We start from the raw sequence: 23,753 nt of genomic DNA, 5'->3' as shown, positions 1-23,753 counted from the left end.
AACATCTCACGACTAGCACTTGCCTTCAGACACCTCACCCCGACTAGCCTACTGAGTCTGAACCACCCCAGCTCCTCGCACTTTTACCCACACCCCTGCCTCCCTGCACACTGTTCTCCATGGGCTCCTCTAGCACTTCCCCTGCCTCATCCCGGGGGCAGCCCCCGCCCCCGGCACTTTAATTACTGCACTTGCACGCTCCGAATGTCACCAGGCCTATTAGGACCGTTTCTTCTTGTTTTTATCCTTTCCTGATGCCCCTCCTTGTTGTCTTGTGCCACCTGGAAACACTTTCTGATGTCTAGGCGCCATACAAATGTCAAATAAATAAAAGAAATGAATACAATATCTATAGCGTGACTATTCAATAGACATCCACAGTTCTGCTTGCCAAGCACAAAGAGGGGGAAAAAAACAAGTGGTAGCACACACACACACACACACACACACACACACACACACACACACAAACCACACACACACACACACACACAGCAATAGCAACAACGGATAGTAGCACATACACAAACGATGTATAGCCACACACACAAGAACAGATGGTAGAACATAAACACAACTTTGAATGGTAGCACGCAGACAAACATAGCAGCAATGGATGACATTGTACACACAAATAACTGATGCAGCACACACACACACACATAACAAATATGTAGAGCATTCTACATATGCTCACACAGAATGACAACAATGGATGGCAGCACACATATACACAATACACACATAACGTTGGTTTGCAGCAAGCACACATGCATACACTCTCACAACAGATAGATCACACCGACAGGTGATGGCAGCACACACACACACACACACATTTACATAAACAAACAATGGATTTCAAAACGCACACGCACCAAATGACTCAAATGGATGGCAGCAAACACACACAAAGAACCGACAACAGCGCAGCACACACAACAGCCAAACCACACACAACAACAGAGGACTGCAGCACACACACGAACAGTGGAAGATGAAACCACACAATGTCGCCACGCTGCCATCTAAGGCTCCCCATATAACACCCTCTCCACAGATGGTGCAGACAAGGAGACGGATCGGAGGACTGGACAATTCCAGGGCCTACATACAACCCGCACTGGATCAGCATATATGGTGCACAGCAACCAGCTAGTGTTTTCACATTTGATTACTATATAATGGTTGTATAGTGCCCAAACTGTGAACAGAAGGGACTTAATACCATTAACCGTACCCTAAACACTGGCGCAGCACAGTTTTCAGGGTTTCGTTCCTACATTAACGTACAATACTCGGTTCCCTGTAACCTCTGGTGCTAAAATACTAACTCCTCGATTACGTAAAAGGTATTTTGGAGAAGCATAGGAGGAAAGGGTTCCCCAAACCTCTTCAAATTCGTCTTGCCTTGAGGTCACACAGTTCAAAAACGACAACTGCGGAAGTCAGACAATCCTGCATTTCATTAAAAACGGGTTCTTTTGCAAGTAGCTTGCTCACATGTTCGCATTTATAAAATGTAAGCTGAAGGCAGGTAGGAAATAAGGCATGCAATGTATGTAAAGGGAAAGGACAGTAACACACACATCCCTCTTTTGACTGTTCGGTGACCTCCTCACTTGAACAAGAAGGATCTTGCTTCCTTGGGCTCTCCCAAGAGCACCAAATATTCCCTACACTGTACCAGTGAGCGTGCCCTTTCCCAACCCGCCACCAGAACCAGAGACTTCCCAACAGTGATGGATGAAGTGTGGCAGTCTGCTTGATGTGGTGGACCGATCACCTAAGAAAATTGGACTGCCACCGCAATCACATCAAGCCGAGGGATTCAAGTCACAATTTACCCGTAAATGCTGAGCCTGCGGCCAAGCCCACCGTTCTGAGCCAACGTGCTTCCTGCCTTCTAGGAAAGAAAACGGACCCGGGCGTGCTTTCAGGGGAATTTATTAGGACTATGGTTCCTAAACCAAACCACTTTCCCAACCACCACATAAACATTGAGCGCGGAGTACCCTGTTTTACGTAACAAACGCAAATGTGTTTTGAGGGGTGAAGCATAACATTGTGTGAGGACCTGCCGCCCCGTTTGCGTGTGTAATCTCTGTCGGGGCACGAACAAAGTAATGAGTCTGAGTGGTTTGTCGGATTTCTTTGCTGTAACACAAACTGGCCGCTGACGTTTCTTATTGCCCCAACATCTGAAACTATATTGAGAATGGGGGGGGGGACTGTGATACTTCCATGGACTTGTTGCACATCGTAAGAGACCACAATACACATCCTTACCAATCAGGGTGGAAAGCGTTTTGTAGTGCTTTTTAAAAAAAATTTATTGCATATGGCACAACCTAGCAGCCGAGAACATTTACTGCATTGCTTTGCTGTCTCGGGAGGATAGCTCAGGGGCAACGTGCTCGCCTTGGAAACAAAACGACACAAAGCAACACAGGTTCGATCCGCGCTTAGAAAGCTCTGGGTATTAAGCGCGTTATAAATAACTAATCATTCATTATCTTTTTTTTTTTTAAAAGCCGCCATCGCTCTCTATTTGAAATGCTAGGCGTACATATAACAAGACAACACATAGTTAAGACAATTTCATCAATTTAAAATTCATCGTCATCTTCAAACATAGCCAATAGTCATAAAGTGCAATGTGAAAATGTGCAATAGATATAATCATGCATTCCACCACAATCCGACCCTGCGTACGTGAGATGCCATTCACACAGTGCAATACTGATACAAGAATGTATTAAAAGAATATGATATAAAAAACCTTAAATTCAAATGCTACAAGTCATAAAATAATTTTTTCCACTGATGTGACAACAACCATCATCATAAATCATAAATGGAGCACAACTAGAAACAAAGTCTACTAGACTAGACAGCTCAAATACTGTCTTCACAAAAAATGTGCTTCTTCGAAGGGTAGCGCAATATGCCTTCGTCCTAGTTTCAACAACTGTTGTTTTCTTCAGGACAGCTGTATCCATTTACTGCACCAAATTCTCATGGCAAGTATATGTGTCGGTTGCGTGTGCCCAACTCCACCAACACAATGGCCTCATTACGACCCAGGCGGTAAGTTACCGCCTGGGCCGTGACTTTACCACCATGGCGTAAACTACGTTTACGCCATGGTGGTTGGCGGACTTACCGCCCCATTCCGAGTTTGGCGGGGCGGTAAGTCCCCAATCCCCATTTACCCTTCCCCATTCCCATTTTTGCCCCATAGGGCATAATGGGAGTGGGGAAGGCGTTAATTACGCCACCGTAAATTACGGTGGCGTAATTAACTCCATGGTCCCTTAGCGCCATGGATTTTAACACCTGCTAAAAGCAGGTGTTAAATCCACCATGGCGCTAAGGGACCTCGTACTCAGGCGGTAAGGGTCGGCGTTGTTTACGGCGCCATAAACCCCTTACCGCCTGAGTTGTAATGAGGCCCAATGTTCCCTAAAAAAACATCAATTGGCACATGTTCTCTTCACGGAAGGCCAAACGCGGAGCAAACAGTCCCCACACATACAAGATCCCAGCCACAAGCTCAGAGTAGATGTAGTCATGGGGTGTTCTGCCCAACAGGGAAAACGCAGAGCGGCGTCCCCCGCAGGAGAGTGCGTATAGGCCATTGATTCCTCCCGGCCTCACATTCGAAACCTCACAACGTCGCTTCGAAACCCAGCAGCATACCTCCACCGAGGTACGGGGACCAAATAGCTTGAGTCGGGTCATTTTGCAGCCAGAGCTTGATCACTTATGCATTTGCACCACCAAGTTCTTTCCTGAGAGACTGGTCTGCCTCCACGCATGATCATCGCGCACGAGTTGACATACCTGGGTCATTGCTTTGCTCAGATGTTATGTTATGTTATGTTACTTTGCATTTATATAGCGCCTTATATACCATTGGTATGGTCTGAAGGCGCTGGTAGGTTGAACGCCCTTGGGAACCGAAGTTCAGGTCAGTAGAGAGACTAGAGAGAGTCAAAGGTGCGTGTGAGCACCAGATGTGTGCAGCTGGTGTGGCATTCGTGTAATAGCTGCTTCTTAGCGGTAGATGTGGTGGTTGAGCGATCAAGGGTATGTGTTCGTTCTGGCAGGATTTATCCAGTCCGATTGTGGCTGCGTTAGGCCTGAGGAGAACGCCTGGCTGGGGGGTGTGTAACCAGCAGTGTTTAGTTAGAGTGATGGGGAGTGAGTGGGAGATGTTGGTATGAGAACAGCTATACCGAATGGTGTCATAGTATCTCTGTGTTCTAGCTGAATGGTGGTGTAAAGAAGAGAGTAAGCTTGGTGATGTGATATGGTGGGTTACATGCTCTTCAAACGTTCCATGCATTCCAAACCATTCCATGTAAGTCGCGCAATTCTATGCACTCCAGTTCACTCCATGCACTCCAGTCCGGTTCGTAAAGAAGAGAGTAAGCTTGGTGATGTGATATGGTGGGTTACATGCTCTTCAAACGTTCCATGCATTCCAAACCATTCCATGTAAGTCGCGCAATTCTATGCACTCCAGTTCACTCCATGCACTCCGGTCCGGTTCATGCATTCCAGTCCGCACTAGGCACTCAAGTCCGCACCATGCACTCCAGTCCGCACCACGCACTCCAGTCTGCACCACATGACGTGTATGTCTAAGATCACAAGTGACAGCTGCTATTACAGCAAAAATGGCAGTCATAATTTGCCCATTCGCTTTTTCTGATTGCGCCTCGATTGTGCTGGTGCAGGAAAGCCATCCACAATACGATACAACATATCCATGGCGTGGTGTAGTGTTCTTGCACACTGGGTAGTACTATCACAACAGTAAGCTCAAGAAGAAAAAGGATTTAGTTTTATTCACCAAGAATTCAACAGACCTCCATCTTCCCTGGCTCACAGTTGCTGGACATGGAATTTGCCAACATTCTGCCTTATAGTGATAGGTGTCACAGGTCTTGCTTGTATCTATCTGGGATGCGGGATGGGCAATGATTGTACCGCATCCTGCTCCTTACAATACTGAAACATCAATAGCAGAAACCACATTCTACGCGTTGTCCAGTCATTTGGTCGACAGACAATTGGTCGACAGACAAATGGTCGACGCAATTTGGTCGAAAGACAAATGGTCGATTTTTTTTTTCATTTTTATATATATTTTTCAGGTTTTCGTTTAGGAAAAAAAAGTTTTTTTTAGCAAAAAAAGGGCGTTGGGGGGGGGACCCCCCCCCCCAAAAAAAGAACAAAAATGTGAAAATACAACAAACAAAAATTCGACCATTTGTCTTTTGACCAAATTGCGTCGACCATTTGTCCTGTCGACCTTTTTTCTTCGACCAAATGACCTGTAACCATTCTACGCTTAACCATAATGAAACATAAATAATAGAAAACATAAATTATGCATTAATGAGGGTTGCAACAAAAAATACAATTGTGGTACAAAAGGCGACCTTCTACCATTCTTCACCATCTGTGCAACAATGTCGTTACCACTTTCTAGTACGGCAGGATTTACATGAGGCTTAATTGCATTGGCTCATTTCAACCAGCCTGGGCTGCAGAAGATCATAACCTCTTTGGTTTAGGTTTGTATAGCACTTGTATGCATTGACAAGTTGTCACAATTCGATTTTGGAGACTTAGGGCCAGATTCATAGAAAAATGCGCATTGATCCTGTGAAGTCCGCGTGCTTAAAACGACTTTGCGCGAACCTACGCGCATACGTTTCTGTGCACCCTCCGCTTATTCATGCAATATTTCCTGCAAAGTAACTCTATGCGTAAGTAGCGGCCGAAACACCCACGAGACTCCCCCACGCAAAGCAGTTTCAGCCACGTATACCGACCTTTGTGTACTGCTCGTCCGTGAAGTAATGCACCCCGGCAATACTGCATGCAAACCCCCCAACTAAGGCAGCACACGGGTGGCACTGTGTGGGGTCACCGTAACTATTCACAGCATGTTCTTCCTCATTCTGCATGTTCGGCCCCCTATATAGATCTCTGCGTAGGACCAACTCACACTCTGCGTGGAGTCTCACGCAATGCGCTTGACTGCACCCAGAGACGTGCAGAGACATGCCGAACCAGCGCAAAGTCCCCGCAGTGTATGGAACACAGCTGCAAAGTCGATTCCATGAATTGACAAGGGGGTTTTGCACGCAGAATGATGCGCAAAGTCCCCATTCACCCTGTAAAAAAAAACATGAATCGGGCACTCGGGGTTTGTACAAATTTTTTCTCTTGACAAACTTTCCAACCTGCCCACTACCAGCATATCTTGCTCTCCTGTTTACATTCTGTACAGTAGCATTGCTAGTGTGAACGGCCAACCTCAACACCTGCACTACCTGAACAGCCGAGCCCAACACCTGCACTACTTACAGTAGCTTGCTGTACTTTGAGGTATCCTTTGCATATAATTTTTCAATTTAACTTCAGACACTTCAGCAACCTAAAATTGAGATTCGTGGACTGGACAGCATGCTTATGATCAAAATTGCTTTTGCTTTGCGCTTGTGATCTAAGAAGCTTATCTAATTCCATCTAGATCCACTATCCCCGTGCCCATTCAGTAATGGAAAAAACAGCATGGTTTGTTGATAGACATTCAAGTCCTCCCTATCATCACTGTGACAGGTTCGCCATGCAACTGCATGAGATGGTTTCTGTATGCTGATTTCATTTTGGCAACCTCTACCACAACGTTTCAATAGTTTATAGAGGCATCCTGCATACACTTGTTTACCAACATATTCAACCGCTCCACTAAGCCATTTGCTTGCAGATTGTAGTTACATGTTGATTTATTCATAGTTGGCTAAGGAATGCTTTCATCTTCTCTTACAAGTTAAACTCTGGCAATTTTATCGCCACTTATGTGGTAAGGTGCTGTCACTCGCAGTCGCGGCCATCGCCGTGACTGGCGATTTCTTCCGCGTTGGAGTTTGAAGAGACGCAGAGGAAGGTTACTTTAGTCCCTTTTCTGTGTTCACAGCCGCCGCTCCAAACGCGGGACGCAACACTGCCGGGAGTATTTAAATCCCCGCCTCCCGGCAGGTCGTTGCGTTGCAACCCCCTCTGTTGTTTACCTTTCGACTCTGGGTCCTTCGCTCTTCCTCTGCACCTCACTTTGGAATTACTGAGGAGTTTTCCCCGTAGTTACTTTCTCCGGTGTTCCTGTTCCCGGAACACCGCACTTTTGTTTTCCGTTTCTCTCCGCCGCCTTCCCTGGGCGGCGCTAGCTGTGCCTTTTTCTCCGGCGGTCGGGCTCTCTCTCTCTCTCTCTCTCTCTCTCTCTCTCTCTCTCTCTCTCTCACCCTTTTTCGTTCCCTTGCTCTTTGAGTCCAGACAGCGTGGGGGTTTCTCCCGTGCTTCCCCGCAGTGCTTTCTTGGAAGATTTACTACCTCCACCTCAGCCGTCAGCTGCTGCCTTCTCCGCCTGCTCTTCGGGCCTAGTGCTACCATTGGACTTGGACGTTTTGAGGACCACTTCCCTCAGTGTTGGAGATCCTTCGCTTCCTTCTTCATCTGTGAACAACTGGCCTTCTGAGACAAGTCTTGACACCTCATATCAGGGTTTTTTTTCCCCTTGCGGGTTTTTTTCCCTGTATTTTCTGGCTTGATTCCGGAAAGGAGGTCACTGTGCCGCTGTTCTCACCCAGCGGCCACAGTGGCTTCTCTCCGTGACAAGCCCACGCACCAGAAGAAGGAGAGAGACTACCTGGCACGTCGAGGCCTGCAAGATACCATCGACTCGGAAAGCTCAGGTGAGGAGAGCGTGTACACAGGGGGGACTCAGCCAAGGGTATCGTTCAAGTCACAGGTGCACAACACATTTTAACAATGTTAGGAAAAGAGTCATATACGACTATTGCAACAAATTCTATGGTCCTACCATGTCGAGAGCTGGAATAATCTGAGGCCCTCTGGGTACTGACACAGGAATAAGGTATGCATTATGTGACTTAAACACTTTATCTAATTCATCACATGTGGAACAACATCACAAGTCACTTTTCCTGTACATCAGCAACTTTCTCTCATAGAGCATTTTATGAACGTTATTTCAAGATGATCTGAATGGTGGTCACTTCTGAGACATCCTAGCGGAATTAACTGATCACTTCTGAATAGTATATAACCCTCGAGGGTCAATTCATCTGACACTTGATGGTACAGCTTACACTCATTCTCAATTGGCCTTGAGGAAGGCCAATCATTTCCTATATATTGCTTCACTTTTTGCAATACAAAATCCAACCCATCGCGGACCTTCCATTCTTGTTTAGCCACTGTGCATCATCACCTCCACCCATCATGCATACCTCCTCAATGCTCACACTCAACTCTTCCACATATTCATAAAAAACGTCTTGGGTAATCATTAATGGCATCATTTAAAGACAATAAGCATTGCTTTTAAATCTGTTAGGTTTATACTTTACTTGTAAGTGCAGTCTTTCCATCTAGCAGAAAGAGGTAACCTTGGGAACACTGCACCAGACGCTGTTAGAATCTGAACTGTAGATTTATTTATTAGCATTTATAAAGTGCGCAGCAGCCCGTAGGCATTGTGAAGCTGTTACAGAGATACTTGCTGGTTACAGAGGAAACATAAATCTTAGTTGTTACAGAGGATGCAGAAAAACTTAGTTACATGATGCATAGAGTAGAGGAGAGGGAAGGAACATACCTGGGGTGGGGTGGCATGCTGGGTGGGGCTTGGTAGGCAAGGTGGGAAGGGATGCTGAAGGAGGCTAGTTGAACAGGGTGGTTGTAAGGGTTTTGCAAAAGGTGGACAGGGAAGGTTCAGCTCTGAGTGCGTTGGGTAGGGTAGATGTCTGATTGTTGTCTTCTTTTCAACATCAGAACAGTCTTGATCTGCCGATTGCAAGGTACGTTGAGGCCAACACCATGTGACCAGACTTCTCGTAAAAGAATGGCACCCAGTCCCTTGCTGCTAGCAACTAGTTATGATCATGGGCCTATTGGTGCAAAGCATTTGTGAAGGTGGTGCATCAGCACTGACTCTCATAGCTTTTGCTTTAGAAGTCTGTGTAATGCTTTAAGAGTGTAATAAAAATTCATCAAAAATTGCAAGTAGTCCTCACAGAATCCTAGGAAATAAACCAACACTTTATTACTATTGAGTGGAACGGCATACTACACCGCAGCTTGGGCTGCGCATCCTTCTCCGGCACTGTATGGCCCAGGTGCTCCACACTGTCCCTAACTAAGCAACATTGTTCAGTATAATGCCTTTGTTCTAATAGTTTGGCTCAGACGAGGACTGGAGCTACTGTTTATTTGGGCTGTTAGTGTCTTTCTGTACTTCACTTTTCCATATATTGGCCTATATGCAAATAAGTACCCACTAAGCTCGGGTATTATAGTCTCTCTTTTATGTCTTTTTCATATAGTAGGTGCAAATACACAACTTGTGGCAACACGAGTTTCGCTCTACGCAAGCTTTCTCAAGTGAAATACAAATTGCAGCATTCTGGATCTGTAATGTTAGCAAATGTGCAAATCCTAGTACATATACATGGTATATGCCAGGGGTGCACAACTGATTTTGACAGAGGGCCGAAAGTACCTTACATGAGGGCTATAGTGGGCCGAAAAGTAAATGTGGGCGGGGCGGTAGGCGGGGCGTGCAGGAGGCTTTTTAAACCCCCAATTTGTACTAAACACATGGAAAAAGAATGTTTTTGAGGGGTAACGATTTTTATTTGCATTTCAAACTTACATTTTGTACTACACATTTTCCATTGTTATAATGTATTTCTATTTAGTTATTGTATCTCGCCTGTTTAATTAACTTATATATATTTTATTGACCCTAGATACACTATGCCCCATGGCCCCCTCACCCCAACCAAACACTATGCCCCATGTCCCTCACCCCCAACCAAACACTATGCCCCATGGCCCCCTCACCCCAACCAAACACTATGCCCCATGTCCCTCACCCCCAACCAAACACTATGCCCCATGTCCCTCACCCCCAACCAAACACTATGCCCCATGGCCCCCTCACCCCAACCAAACACTATGCCCCATGTCCCTCACCCCCAACCAAACACTATGCCCCATGTCCCTCACCCCCAACCAAACAATATGCCCCATGTCCCTCACCCCCAACCTAACACTATGCCCCATGGCCCCCTCACCCCCAACCAAACACTATGCCCCATGGCCCCCTCACCCCAAACAAACACTATGCCCCATGGCCCCCTCACCCCCAACCAAACACTATGCCCCATGTCCCTCAACCCCAACCAAACACTATGCCCCATGTCCCTCACCCCCAACCAAACACTATGCCCCATGGCCCCCTCACCCCCAACCAAACACTATGCCCCATGGCCCCCTCACCCCCAACCAAACACTATGCCCCATGTTCCTCACCCCCAACCAAACACTATGCCCCATGTCCCTCACCCCCAACCAAACACTATGCCCCATGGCCCCCTCACCCCCAACCAAACACTATGCCCCATGGCCTCCTCACCCCCAACCAAACACTATGCCCCATGGCCCCCACACGCCCAACCAAACCCCCCAACTCAGCACACACACAAACATGCACCAATACAGACCCGAACCCCCACCCCCCAACTCAGCACACACACACAAACATGCACCCATACAGACCCGAACCCCCCCACCCCAGCACACAAACATGCACCCATACAGACCCGAACCCCCCACCCCCCAACTCAGCACACACACAAACATGCACCCATACAGACCCGAACCCCCACCCCCCAACTCAGCACACACACAAACATGCACCCATACAGACCCGAACCCCCCACCCCCCAACTCAGCACACACACAAACATGCACCCATACAGACCCGAAACCCCCAACCCCCAAATCAGCACACACACAAACATGCACCCATACAGACCCAAACCCCCCACCCCCCAAATCAGCACACACACAAACATGCACCCATACAGACCCGAACCCCCCACCCCCCCAACTCCAAACCCCCACCCCCAACTCAGCACACACACACTCAAGCATACACCCATACAGACCCGAACCCCCCACACCCCCAACTCAGCACACACACAAGCATGCACCCATACAGACCCGAACCCCCCACCGCCCCAAATCAGCAAACTCTCAAACAAGCACCCATACAGACCCGAACCCCCACCCCCCAACTCAGCACACAAAAAACATTCAAATCAAAACATTCATACACATCCGACACACATCCGACACCCCCCCACCCCCGCATCTCAAGATACACACAAAATACATTCAAATACAAACATTCACACCCCCCCCACATCTCAACATACACACAAAATACATTCAAATACAAACATTCACACACACCCCACATCTCAACATACACCCAAAATACATTCAAATACATTCATACACATCCGACACACCCCCCCACCCCCGCATCTCAACATACACACAAAATACATTCAAACACAAACATTCATACACATCCGACACCCCCCCCCACCCCCGCATCTCAACATACACACAAAATACATTCAAACACAAACATTCATACACATCCGACACACCCCCCCACCCCCGCCTCTCAACATACACACAAAATACATTCAAACACAAACATTCATACACATCCTACACACCCCTCACCCCCGCATCTCAACATACACACAAAATACATTCAAACACAAACATTCATCATACACACCCGACACACCCCCCCACCCCCGCATCTCAACTTACACACAAAATACATTCAAATACAAACATTCATACACATCCGACACCCCCCCCACCCCCGCATCTCAACATACACACAAAATACATTCAAACACAAACATTCATACACATCCGACACCCCCCCCACCCCCGCATCTCAACATACACACAAAATACATTCAAATACAAACATTCATACACATCCGACACCCCCCCCCCGCAACATGCACACACAAACATAAAGCAAAACAAACCCGACACACAAACACAAACAGACCACTTACCGTGCTGGAAGGCAGGCAGGTAAGCGGCAGGTAAACTGGAACGCTGGAATTGCACTACGACTGGCGTGGTCCAAGGCTGAAATGCCTTCCGGCATCAAGCCTTATGGACCACGCCAGCCGTAGTGCTGGCCCTCCATTGGTGCAGCACACACGCATTACGTGGCTCGTAGGAGCGACGTGATGCGTGTGTGTGCTGAGCCAATGAGGGCCAGTGTTTTCACCGGCCCGGAAGACAACAAAGACTTTCCTAATGGAGGGCGGCGGCGGGCCGCCCTCCATTAGGAAAGTCTTTGTGCCTCGCGGGCCGGTCAAAAGGGCATGGCGGGCCACAACTGGCCCGCGGGACGTATGTTGTGCACCCATGGTATATGCCAACGATATGACACGATGGGTAAGGACACATGGACAAAAATAAGAAAGACCTAAATCTTAATTAGATATTCAATGAAAATATGTGTTGCTGCATTTCCCGCAGCAGTCTATGCCGTTCTGTACTGCTTTGAGCCGTCACTAGGCCTTTAGCTGTTCGCTGATGTGACATCATAGCAGAGCGAACCGCTTCCAAATTCTGATTGAAGCCGAGTGATCTCTTTTGGGCTGGTATCCCTGGCCCTGAAAAACTCGAGGAAGCTAAAGCTCGAAGACAGTAGAACTATGGACGAAGGGCCACCAAGCCAGGCCACTGTGAGGTCAAGGGCATGTTTCCACAGGCTTTCGAATGACAGAACACGTGCTGCCACTTGGAGCCCATAGCTTCCTGCCTCTGAAAATAGACGGAAGGTGTTACAGAGCAATGTTATGCCCCCAGGGGCGTAGGAGACACATACAATCTGGGGGGACAGGGGAAAATTGGGGGCTTTGCTTTATTTATTTATCTATTTATTTATTTATTTATTTATTTATTGTGTTTTAATGAAAGAACTCGACTTTTCACAAAATTAGAACTAAAATAGCAGTATGTATTAAATTACAAATATCACTGTATAAAACAAGAGAAAAGAAGAAAACAGAAGAAAATTAAAGGATGCAGCAGCAAAGAGCATATCTTTGTATGTTGCATTTCTGAATTTTTCATCTGACTATGAGCTCATGGTAAGAGATAGGAAATAACAATTACTTCCAGTGGACCACAGCTAGGACGCCAGCTCGTTAAGAGGCAGATCACCTGTAAGTGGACTCCTGCCAAATAAAGGAGTTGAAGCCTTTTCTACCAACTACAAGTTGCTACTATTTTTGTGTGGGGCAAGGAGACGTGTGTGTCTCTTGGAATGGAAGGATGGGGGTTTCAAAGAAAGAGGAAATCTTGTTTGTAACTCTGCGTAAACCTTGTTATGGGAGTAGAGGAACCAGGTGTGTGATGTTGCTGCTTTGACTGTCCTCTGGGGGGGGAGGGGTGGGGTACAGCAAACAAGGAGGATGAGCGATTGCAAGCCCACCCCTTTATAAGAACTCCCCAGGTCTGCGGCCGGAGGTGTCGGACCCGGGGGATGCCTAGTAGGTGAGGTGTATGTGGATCCAGGGGGGTGGCCAGAGGGGCCGCCTGCTATGTGGGCTGCCCCTCTAGCGCCCCTGCGAGGGCCGGGCCAGCCTCTCACGATGAGTCTGGTCTCTCTTATTCCATCTCATGCTGGCTTCAGAGCCTAGCCTTTCTTTGCCTTTGTTATTCTGAATGCAGAGCTGGACTCTGTTCCTTTCTCGTTTAACATTTGCTGCAAAGCCTGATCTATTTGATTCTCTCATATGTTACTAGGACGGCAGAGCATGGGTCCTCTGCCCTGTTAAATTATTCAAAGAGCCCTCCGGGCCTTTCTTTGCGTCTCCCTTGTCTCCCTGCTTGCTTGCTTAATACATACCTCCTTGCCTGAACATTCAACATATTCTCCCTAACACAGCAATGGCAGCTGCAGTCTGTCTTAACTTCTATTTGTTCCGTGTCTTGAATTGACCTCTTATTTCTGCTTTTCTGTCTGCAGGGGAAAGGCATTTGCCAGTCACTGCCATGATGGTTCTACCTGGCCATAAGAGGGCAACAGCTAACCAATATGGGAAGAACATGGGCATATTATGCCAGAGGCTGGCAACTGCCTTCTTAATGCCTACACAAGAGACACAACTCTTGCCTTTGTTTCTAACAGTAATTCAGTGGATGAAGAAACGCAAGAACACACATGTTGCTTATAAATGAAGGGGATGATGTCACACTTGGTTAAGACATTTTGATCACGCCAGGTGCTCATTTCCAGCTGCAACTAAGTGATTACCTTTTAGACTTCTGGCTTTAAATAATGTTAGTATCACCTGGAAAGCACTGAGGTTGCTCAACCGGATTCCTGGAGCACGAGGGGTAACCTACTCGTGGGCATGGATGATTGGAGGGCATTCTTGCCCTGGTTTGGAGCCTGGCCCCTACAGCCATGATGGGGGGAGGGGCCTATTACTGTTGGTTGTACGTACCCTTTGAGGGTGGGCAGACATTGCCTCCTGCTTTAGCCCACTAACAGCTCTGCTTTGTAACTTTATCACACATACCTGTCTGGTGGCATGTAACTCAATGTTACTAATGTTATCAGCCTCAGAAGTCTGGAATCCTTTGCCACATCAACTAGGGTACAGGCTTGCCACCTGAGACTTACCCATGTCTGAGTCGGCATCTGTCGCCCTGTGGGGAAGACACACACAGAAAGAGCAGGGCACAGTGCCCTTGTGGGTTTTTCACACTTCTTCCTCGGGGTGGGCACAATTCACTCTGCAGAGAAAGTGGCACATGCTGGGCAACATTCTCCCGCTTTGACAATGTCACCTAAAGAGCGAAATTGGCCATTTGAAATACCTCTGTCGACTTATTATTGCACAATCCACACTGATGGGTTTAAGCACCTGCTTAACGCGAGATGACAAGTAAGGGCATTTTCCAACGCACTCAAGAAGTACAGGACGCCCTCTTACTAGCGACATGCCATGCTCACTCATTCTGATCATGAATTGCCATTTATCTGGGGTCATGTTAAATGTATTTATTTATTTATTACATGTGTAGCATCACGCAAAACCCCCAAGCATCAAGGCACAAAGTAAACTGCACGGAGTGAACCACTTCCATTGGTGCACGTATTTACTTTTCCGCCACAAAATGGAAGATTTTAGCGTAAAAGGCAGGTGAAAGAGTGTAAATACCTTGTGCAATTAGCGATTGCTGGCGGAATTAACAATGGCTTCCTCTGGACTCTGCCCGCTTTTACCAGGTTTCATTTCCAAGCAGATCCCAGAGGAATCCCTTTCCTTATTTCCAGCATGAGAATCCATGCTGGCAGTAAGGCCGCATTTGTCTGGTGGAGCGGGAAATACAGGGGGTCCTGGTGTGTCCGCTCGGCTCCCGAACTCCACCCAGAAAATGCACGAAAATCTGGCCAATTAGAAAAAGCGACGTTAATACTGTTTTCCACCACTTTTTCTGAACTAATTGACCTGGGAAATTCTGTGTTACATCGGAAGCTGAATGCATTGACTCTGCCTATTATCCCACCGGAAGATTAAGCCAGGTGCTGAACACAGGTGTTACATATTCCTGTGCACAATCTGCATTTGGAGCATTAACTAACTGAGCTACCTTACAAATGATATCTCTGCTGGGGCTTTACCGTCTTAACCCCTTAACTGCCATGGGTATTTCCCCCCAGTGCCAAGGCCTTTTTTGGTGATTTCGGTATGTCGCCATTCAATCGCTTGTAACTTCTTTGTTACATGAGATATCTTGGCCAAAGTTGGCCCCTTTTTCTCCATAACGCCACCCAGGAATCCTAGTTTGATATAGGGGGGTGAGAGAAATAACCAAAAAGGAGAACATTTGTTTTTTTTTCAGAAAATGCCAATAAAATGGTGTACAAAGAAGCCTGTGGTGTTTTCCTTGTAAGAGCTAGGAACAAATGGTTTGTTGTGTTGCATTCACCATATTCCAGGTTTTCAAGAACAGATTGAGTTGAAACCAAAATAACATATTTTGATATGCTAATCAGCCGTTTTGTGAGAGTTAGGCAATTTTGGCGTTTTTTGTCCAATAGGACATGCGTGGACGGAATGGAAGAAAAGGGTAGGAAAGCCAAATGGGAAACCAGAAAGGCATACATTTCTGAAAAGTAGACAATATTCCAAGTTTAGGAAGGGGTGATTTGCGCAGGCCAGGCAACAACTATGTAGGGAAAGATTCCATAGTTTGGGGGAAAATCGGGAAAATTACAGAAAATACTCTGTTCACCCACCGAAACACGCAGCCAACAACACATGGCCTACCTTCCCGTGTTCCCACAGGTTTCCCGACGAAAACGTTAACGGAAAAAAAGACACCCGTGGGCACTCCCCTTTCCACTAAAAACATCCATGGCGGTTTAGTGACCCCCAAACCCACCCAAAACAAGTTATCATATTTTTAATTTTTGTTTTTATTTTGCCTCTTTCCTAGGCAAAGAAATCTGCCCCCTGGGAGGGCTACATAAGGTGCCCTCTCCCCCCTTTTGCAAGGGGGGAGTGGGCCACCCCCCTTGCAAAAATCCCTGGTGGCTAATGGTCCCACCCGCACCCACCCCCGCCGAAAACTATGTTTTTTTAAAAAAAATCATTTTATTTGTTTGCCCCCTTCCCTGGGGACAGATGATCACCCATCTGCCCCCAGGGTATTGCCCCCATGCTTTGGGGGCCAGGGGGGAAAGGGCAGTTTATATAGTAAGCAGCCCCTCGCCCCACTTCAAAAAACAGATCCCTGCATGAGACACCAAACACATATTCTGGGGGGGATAAATGACATTACATCCCCCCCACTTAAAATTGTGGTGGAGATTTGTCCCCCATGTCCTACGCCCATGTATGCCCCGCACGTATCCGCGGGCCTCGTTCCGGCTCGCGCATGTGCAGAGAATAAAGGGGAGCCCGTGCGCGTCAGTCGCCGCCGGGATCCCGTACCGATAAGACGTGTCCGTGTATTATACCTCAGGTATCGTACTTATGTCATTGGGAAGCCCCGGGGCCTGCTTGAAATGTAATATTGGCGATGAGGACGGGAGGAGAGACAGTGTGTGCTTTCATACCCCGCCTATCGCTTAGGGCTGAAATTCAGGGCTGTCGTAACTTTTGCAACACAGGCCAGAGCCTACAGGTCAAACTGTACTAATACCATAAGTGAGGCTTCCTCCTTGGTAAATTCATCACCCATTAATCTAGGTATGTTGTCACCACCCCGTCTTTAAGAGGAAGCCCTGTGAAATGCTCGAGACCTAAAAGCTTGCTCCACATTCAGTGGCAGTGTGCTCCACTTGGGTGTGGGCGACAGATAGCTTCACACTTAAGGGGTTGCCCATCGAGATAGCTTCAGTGTGACGTGCATTTCTTTGTTGCTTTGTGAGACCGAAACGCATACTGTGGTAGGGTCCTTCCCAGCTTCCAAGTACCACGCCTGGATCAAATGGATTGGTAAGTGCCTTCAGCCAGCTGAAATCTAACTTCCACTCTGTGGAACACCCCCCAGGCTATGGCCCCACATTCCAAGCACCTGCACGCCAACATTCTAACACATCTGACAGGCAGAGCACTACACATACTGTTTAAATGTAGGCAGATAGTTTTGGAAATATTCTGCAAATTAGCACACCTTGCGGAATTGGGTAAAATGCTTGATCTTTCAATATATGCTCGTCCTGCAGCCAAAATGAGCAAGTCTCTCTTTGTCAAGCACCCTGTCTTTCGGTTGTTCATTTCACTTAGTGACCACCACTTCATGAAGAAGTCTGTGGGACTCCGAAGCGAATGCATTTAGTCACTTCAGCATAATATTTTTATTTAGTTCAATAAAAGTTATCAAAAGTTGGATTTTGACCGGTTTTAAAACTGGACTAACACAGCGTCAAATATTTTTTTGGAATTATGCAGTAAAACAAAATAAATGTGTCTGTATCCTCTCCCTGACCTTATTTTGCAGGGCCGAAAGTTAGGAGTGAAGGACGGTGAAAGGGATGGCAAGAGAAGGAGGGTGAGGGAGAGCAAGAGGTGTTAGGTTTGTGCCATGTGTGAAGTACTCCATCTACACTAGCCCATCATTCAACATGGCGAGTAATAGACAGCCCAAAACAAAACTTGATTGGTTTTTAACCTCCCTCTCTCTCTCTGTCTCTCTTTCTTTCTCTCTCTTTCTCTCGCTCTCTCTATCTCTCTCTCTCTTCTCTTTTTCTCTCTCTCTATCTCTCTCTTTCTCTCTCTCTCTTCTCTCTTTCTCTCTCTCTCTCTCTATCACACACACACACACACACACACACACACCACACACACGCCCCCCCCTGCAGTGCAGTGAGATTTGAATGGTTTGTGTTGGCCATTATCTGAAGAACATAGCCACTGCTGTGCTAATTCCGTCTAACAGCCCCCCACCGACCCCCAAATCACAGAGGAGAACTGATGGCTTTCTGCATGATCTGCCTTGCGGCATGAAGTTTACATGTCCAACCTATAGCTGACGCATCAGCCTGCTGAGCAATCCCGCTAAAAGAACACAAACATGAAATCAATAAAAGAGGCAAACACCAGACTGACCAATGGCAAGAGTCATTTACAAAAAAAACATATGTAAAATACATCATTTCCGCTATTTGGAAATGGGTCCAGTGAATTGTGGCAAAGATTGCCAGGTGCTGCCAGGTGCCCTGCATCTTTGAGCAGGAGAGCTGCCTCATGCAATGCAAGGCCATACACGCCAAAAGCTGGCCAGGTGATTGGCCCCAATGGTCTTTACAGACGGGTGTTGGGTAAGTCAAAAAATCCTTATTGTCAGTTTCCCTTTGTAACTCATCCATGAAGTTTGCATTGCCAGTCTTTTCAATTTGCCATCAGAACTCAGCAAGATTGTTCAAAGTGCTGACTATCTGAGGTGCACTTGGGACTTTTTTTTTAACCCTCTTAAGAAAACGTTTCCTTTTTCAGATTTCCCTCAATTAACATCAATGGAACCCTCAACATTTGGTTATGATTGGATTCCTGTCCTTATGTTGGAGTAAAGTAAATCCTTTTCGCTTTAGTAATCTATTTTAGGGTGTGATTCGGCAAGGAAAAATTACCAATAGCCGTAGTAGTCAGATAACACTTTATTTCGCAAGGGTTCCGAAGACAGGTAAACAGAGTCTCTTTCCCGCATTTCTCCATTTAGAAATGGGTTTCCATCTGTTTGTCCTTCTCCTCGCATGCCTTCGCCTTCAGGTCTGTTCGATGGAGCCCAATCCTTTCTCCTGTGACTTCTCTGGGTAACTTCAGCCCTCACGGGTTTCCCTTTCTCAATAGGCCAAGGTACAGGCGCGCAACGCCATTGGGCTAACCGGGCTTCAGCCCCCTTCCCCCTGCAAAATGTGAGTTGAGGGGCAGGGCTTCCGCACTGCCTTTTGGTTAGGAAGAGAGGGAAGCCTTTCCTGAAATTGGTGGTGGTCAAGTTTTACTGTGTTCGTGCAGAAAAATGTATTTGCCCAAATGCAGCCACACTGTAACACTGCTAATATCAGGGAGGAAAGCTTCCCTCACATCTGTGCCTAACAAAAATCAAATGCACACATCAGCAGTCCCCTCCCACGGATGCAAGCCAACATGTTAGAACGTTATGTGTTCTTTCACATCTGAGGGGAGGGGGCTGATTTGCGCCCTTGCCTTTTGTTAAGCAGAGAGTTGAGGGGAGCGTTGTTGCATGTTAGCTCATTGTGTATGTATTCATGTGTGCAAGGAGTGTGTATATGTATTATGTAATGTGTGTGCGAATGAGGATATGATGAATGGGGACTGGGTGTGCGTGTGAATGAGCGAGTGTACGTGCATGGGAGTGCAAGTGAATGGTATGTTTAAATAAGTGAGTGAATGTTGTGTAAATGTGTGTGCGCACATGCTTATGTTTAATGCTGGGCAGGAGTTGGGGGCGGTTCAGGAATGGGTGGCAGAGGAGGATTTTGCTAAACATGCCATTTTAGTGGGCATCCATGATAAAGTAAGCATGATCTGTGTTATGAGGCTAGAAAAACAAGTTACTTACCCCTGGTAACGTTCTTTCGACTGGATGTTCCTCCTACGCATTCCTCATCTTTTGAAATGTATTGTCCCTCTTCAGCTGCTTCGGATTTTCTTTTTCGGCAGAGGGCGATGTGCGTCGATGGCGCTGACTCGATGTATCTCGAATGCCTCCGTCTCGAGGATGATGTCATTGAAGCCATATATAGCACGCGCAGTGCCTGTTGTCTTCAGTTCTGCTTTTCCCCCTTTACAGCAGAAATACCTGCAAAAGCACGGGAATGACCGTACACAACCTTGAAGGAACTTAAGTTGTAATAGCATGTGAAATTCTACTGTGGGGAAGGCTGGGAGGAAGATGAGGAACATGTGGGAGCAACATCCAGTCGATAGAACGTTACCAGGGGTAAGTAACTTGTTATTCAAATGGATTGTGTCCTCCCACGTATTCCTCATCTTTTAACAGACTCCCAAAGCAGTATTTGACTTGGAGGAGGGAGTAGAATTTTATTTTACATGTTTTCATGAACCGAGTGTAGGGCTGCTTTACCAAAGCTACCATCCTGACCGAGGGAAGATTCCAGGCAGTGATGCTTTGTGAATGTGTGCATAGTAGACCACGTTGCCGCTTCACAAATGTTTGTTATTGGTACACCCCTTTGTAGGGCTGTAGAGGTAGTGATGCCCCTGGTGGAATGGGCCCTTAAACCTTCCAGAGGCTCGTTTCCTGCCAACCTGTAACATTCTGAAATGGCCAAAATTATCCATCTGGATAAGGTCTGCTTAGAAATAGCCTGACCCAGTTTATTACCCATATATCCAATGAAAAGTTGATCATCAATCTGCAGTTTTGACATTCTAGAAATATAAAAGCTTAAAACTCTACAAAGATCCAACCTATGTAGTTTCTTCTCCTCCTTGCCAGGATGAGGGGGTGGAGGGACAGGGGGGAATAGAAACAAAGCAGAACAATGTTCTGTCCTATGTGGAAATCAGATATGGTTTTGGGTAAAAATGATGGTTTGACATTTAGAACAACCCTATCCTTGTGGAAGATAGTAAAGGATGGCTTGGACGAAAGTGCCTGCAACTCGCTCACTCTACGGGCTGATGTAAAAGCTACCAATAGAATGGTTTTAAAGGTTAACAAACTTAAAGGACGTGAGTGTAAAGGTTCAAAAGGTGCACACATCAGGATTTTCGAACCATATTAAAGGTCCCAAACTGGAACATGGAAAGGAGATGGGGGACCTCATTGGTGAGCCTCTTTAGAAATTGTGTCACCAGTGGAATTTTGAAGTAGGAACATTCCTCTGACGAGCACTCAGAGATGTACGGCGTTGCCAAGTAGCCTTTAATAGTACCAATCTGGAGCCCGGATAGGCCAAAGATAGCAGAAAGGATAAAACATCCACTGTTTTACACATAAAAGGGTCTACATTCTTTTCTCCACACCAGTTGCAGAATTTATTCCAACCGTCAACGGTACAAAGTCTTTGTTGCTGGCCTTCTCCATTATGTCATCTGGGAGGTCCCAATCCTTGTATCTCAACCTTTCAGAAACTAAGCATGAAGGTTGAGTGTCTTGACCTATGGGTAGAGAACCTGACCCTCCCCTCGCAAGAGAAGGTCCTCTCTTTGTGGAAGACGTATTGGAGGACAGATGGACATGTCCAGAAGGTCCGTGTACCACGTCCTCCTGGCCCAATTCGGGCCAATTAGGATCATGTGTTTCCCAAACTTTCTCAACCTCCTGATCACTTGAGGAATGACGGGGACTGGAGGAAATGCACACAGGAGTGGAAATTCCCAGTCCACCACAAACTCATTCCCTAGAGCTCCTCTTGGGGGGAATTCCCTGGAACAGTACAGATCGCACTTCTGGTTGACAACGGTCGCGAACCGATCCACCTGAGGGGTTCCCCAAAGGGTGAAGATATCTTGAAGGACTTCCTGAGCTAGTTCCCACTTGTGGGAGACTGTGCTCTGCCTGCTCAGAGTGTCTGTCGCATCTTCTCCTCTCTGGTAGGTGAACTGCCAACAGGGAGATTACTTCTTGAACTGCCCAGTTTCAGAGCTGTATTGCCTCTCTGCACAGTAGTAGTGTCCCTACCTCTCCTCTCTTGTTGAGGTAGTACATGGCCACTGTGATGTCCGTCATTATCAGGACATTCTTTCCCCGTGCAGAGGGCAGGAAGGCCTTCAGTGCTAGTCTGATTGTCCTCAGCTCCAAAAGATTGAGATGTAGTTTGGACTCCGATGGAGACCAATGACCGCTGACTGTCAGATTGTTGGTGTGGGCTCACCACCCCGTGAGTGAGGCGTCCTTCACTACTGTTATCTCCGGCCATGGTTGCCAAAAGGGTTCTCCCTTCAGAATATTGTCCTCGTAGGCCCACCACAGAAGTTCATGTGCGACCCTGGTTGGAACTTGAAGTAGGTCCGACATCTTTCCTGAGAACTGGGACCATTGAGTTCTTAAAGCCCATTGAAGGAATCCCATTCTCAGACGGGCCTCTGGCACCAGAAAAATGCAGGATGCCCGAGGCCGAGCAACCTCAAAAAATCGAAGGCCTGGGAGATACTGGGCATTTTGAAATTTGGTGACCATCTGGTGAATGTCTTGAGCCCTCACCTCGGGTGGCGCGCTCTTTCCTCAGGATGTATCCAGTACAGCTCAGATGAACTGGAGCTGTTGCGAAAGTGTCATATGGGACTTTTTGTAATTGAGGGAGAAGCCCAGTATGTGATGAGAGTGGCAGGTGACTTTGAGATGATCCAGGGCTTGTTCGGGAGAACGCGCCCTGATCAGCCAATCGTCCAGGTAGTGATAGACGTGAATCCCCCCTCTCCTGAGACTCGCTGCCACCACTGTCATAAGTTTGGTGAAAACCCTTGGGGCGGAGGTCAGCCCGAATGGCAGAACTCAAAATTGATAATGAGAACCACCAACTGCGAACCTCAGGTTTTTTCTGTGCTTGAGATGGATCGACACATGAAAATAAGCATCCTGAAGGTCCAATGACACCAACCAATCCTGTTGGAGGGCCTGAAGGATCTGAGAAAGTGTGACCATCTAGAACTTGTCCTTCTGAGGTACTTGTTCAAGTATCTCAAGTCCAAGATGGGTCTCAGTCCTCTGTCCTTCTTGGGTATTAGAAAATAAGGAGAATACCATCCCTTGTTCCTCTCTGCTACAGGTACCGGTTCTATAGTGCCTTTCTCTACCAGGGTTAAAATCTCCCACACAAGGAGCGGATCTGGATTCCTCAAAGAATGGTTACTCGGTGGATTGCTCTGAGGTCTCCGTATAAAAGGAAGGCAGTAACCGTAAGCTACAGTTTCTAAGGCCCAAGCATCCGACGTAATGTCTCACCATTCTTCTTAGATGCTGAGACAGTCTGCCCCCCACTAGTGAACTGTGACTCAAGACCTCAGATAGCTTTTCAGGTGGCTGATGCAGAGGCAGATGGTAAAGAAGCCGCTGCTTGAGCTGGCTTTACACCCTTTCCTCGTCCACCATGAGGAAATCTTCTTTGGCCCCTTTGACTGGCCATTCCTCTCACCCTTCCAACTGAGGAGTAGTAGCAAAACGATCTACCCCTCCAGAATTGTCCACTGGGATGAAAAGGCTGAAGGTGCCTAATAGCGGCGCCTAATGATTTGACTGCCGCCTTTGAGATCTGCAACTTTCCAAGACTCTCATCAGCCTTGTTGCCAAAAAGGTGAGACCCG

This window comes from Ambystoma mexicanum, chromosome 12, assembly GCF_040938575.1.
Source record: "Ambystoma mexicanum isolate Mex_15411 chromosome 12, UKY_AmexF1_1, whole genome shotgun sequence".
In the NCBI taxonomy this organism is placed as follows: Eukaryota; Metazoa; Chordata; class Amphibia; order Caudata; family Ambystomatidae; genus Ambystoma; species Ambystoma mexicanum.
Note: the sequence above shows the minus strand (reverse complement) of the source record.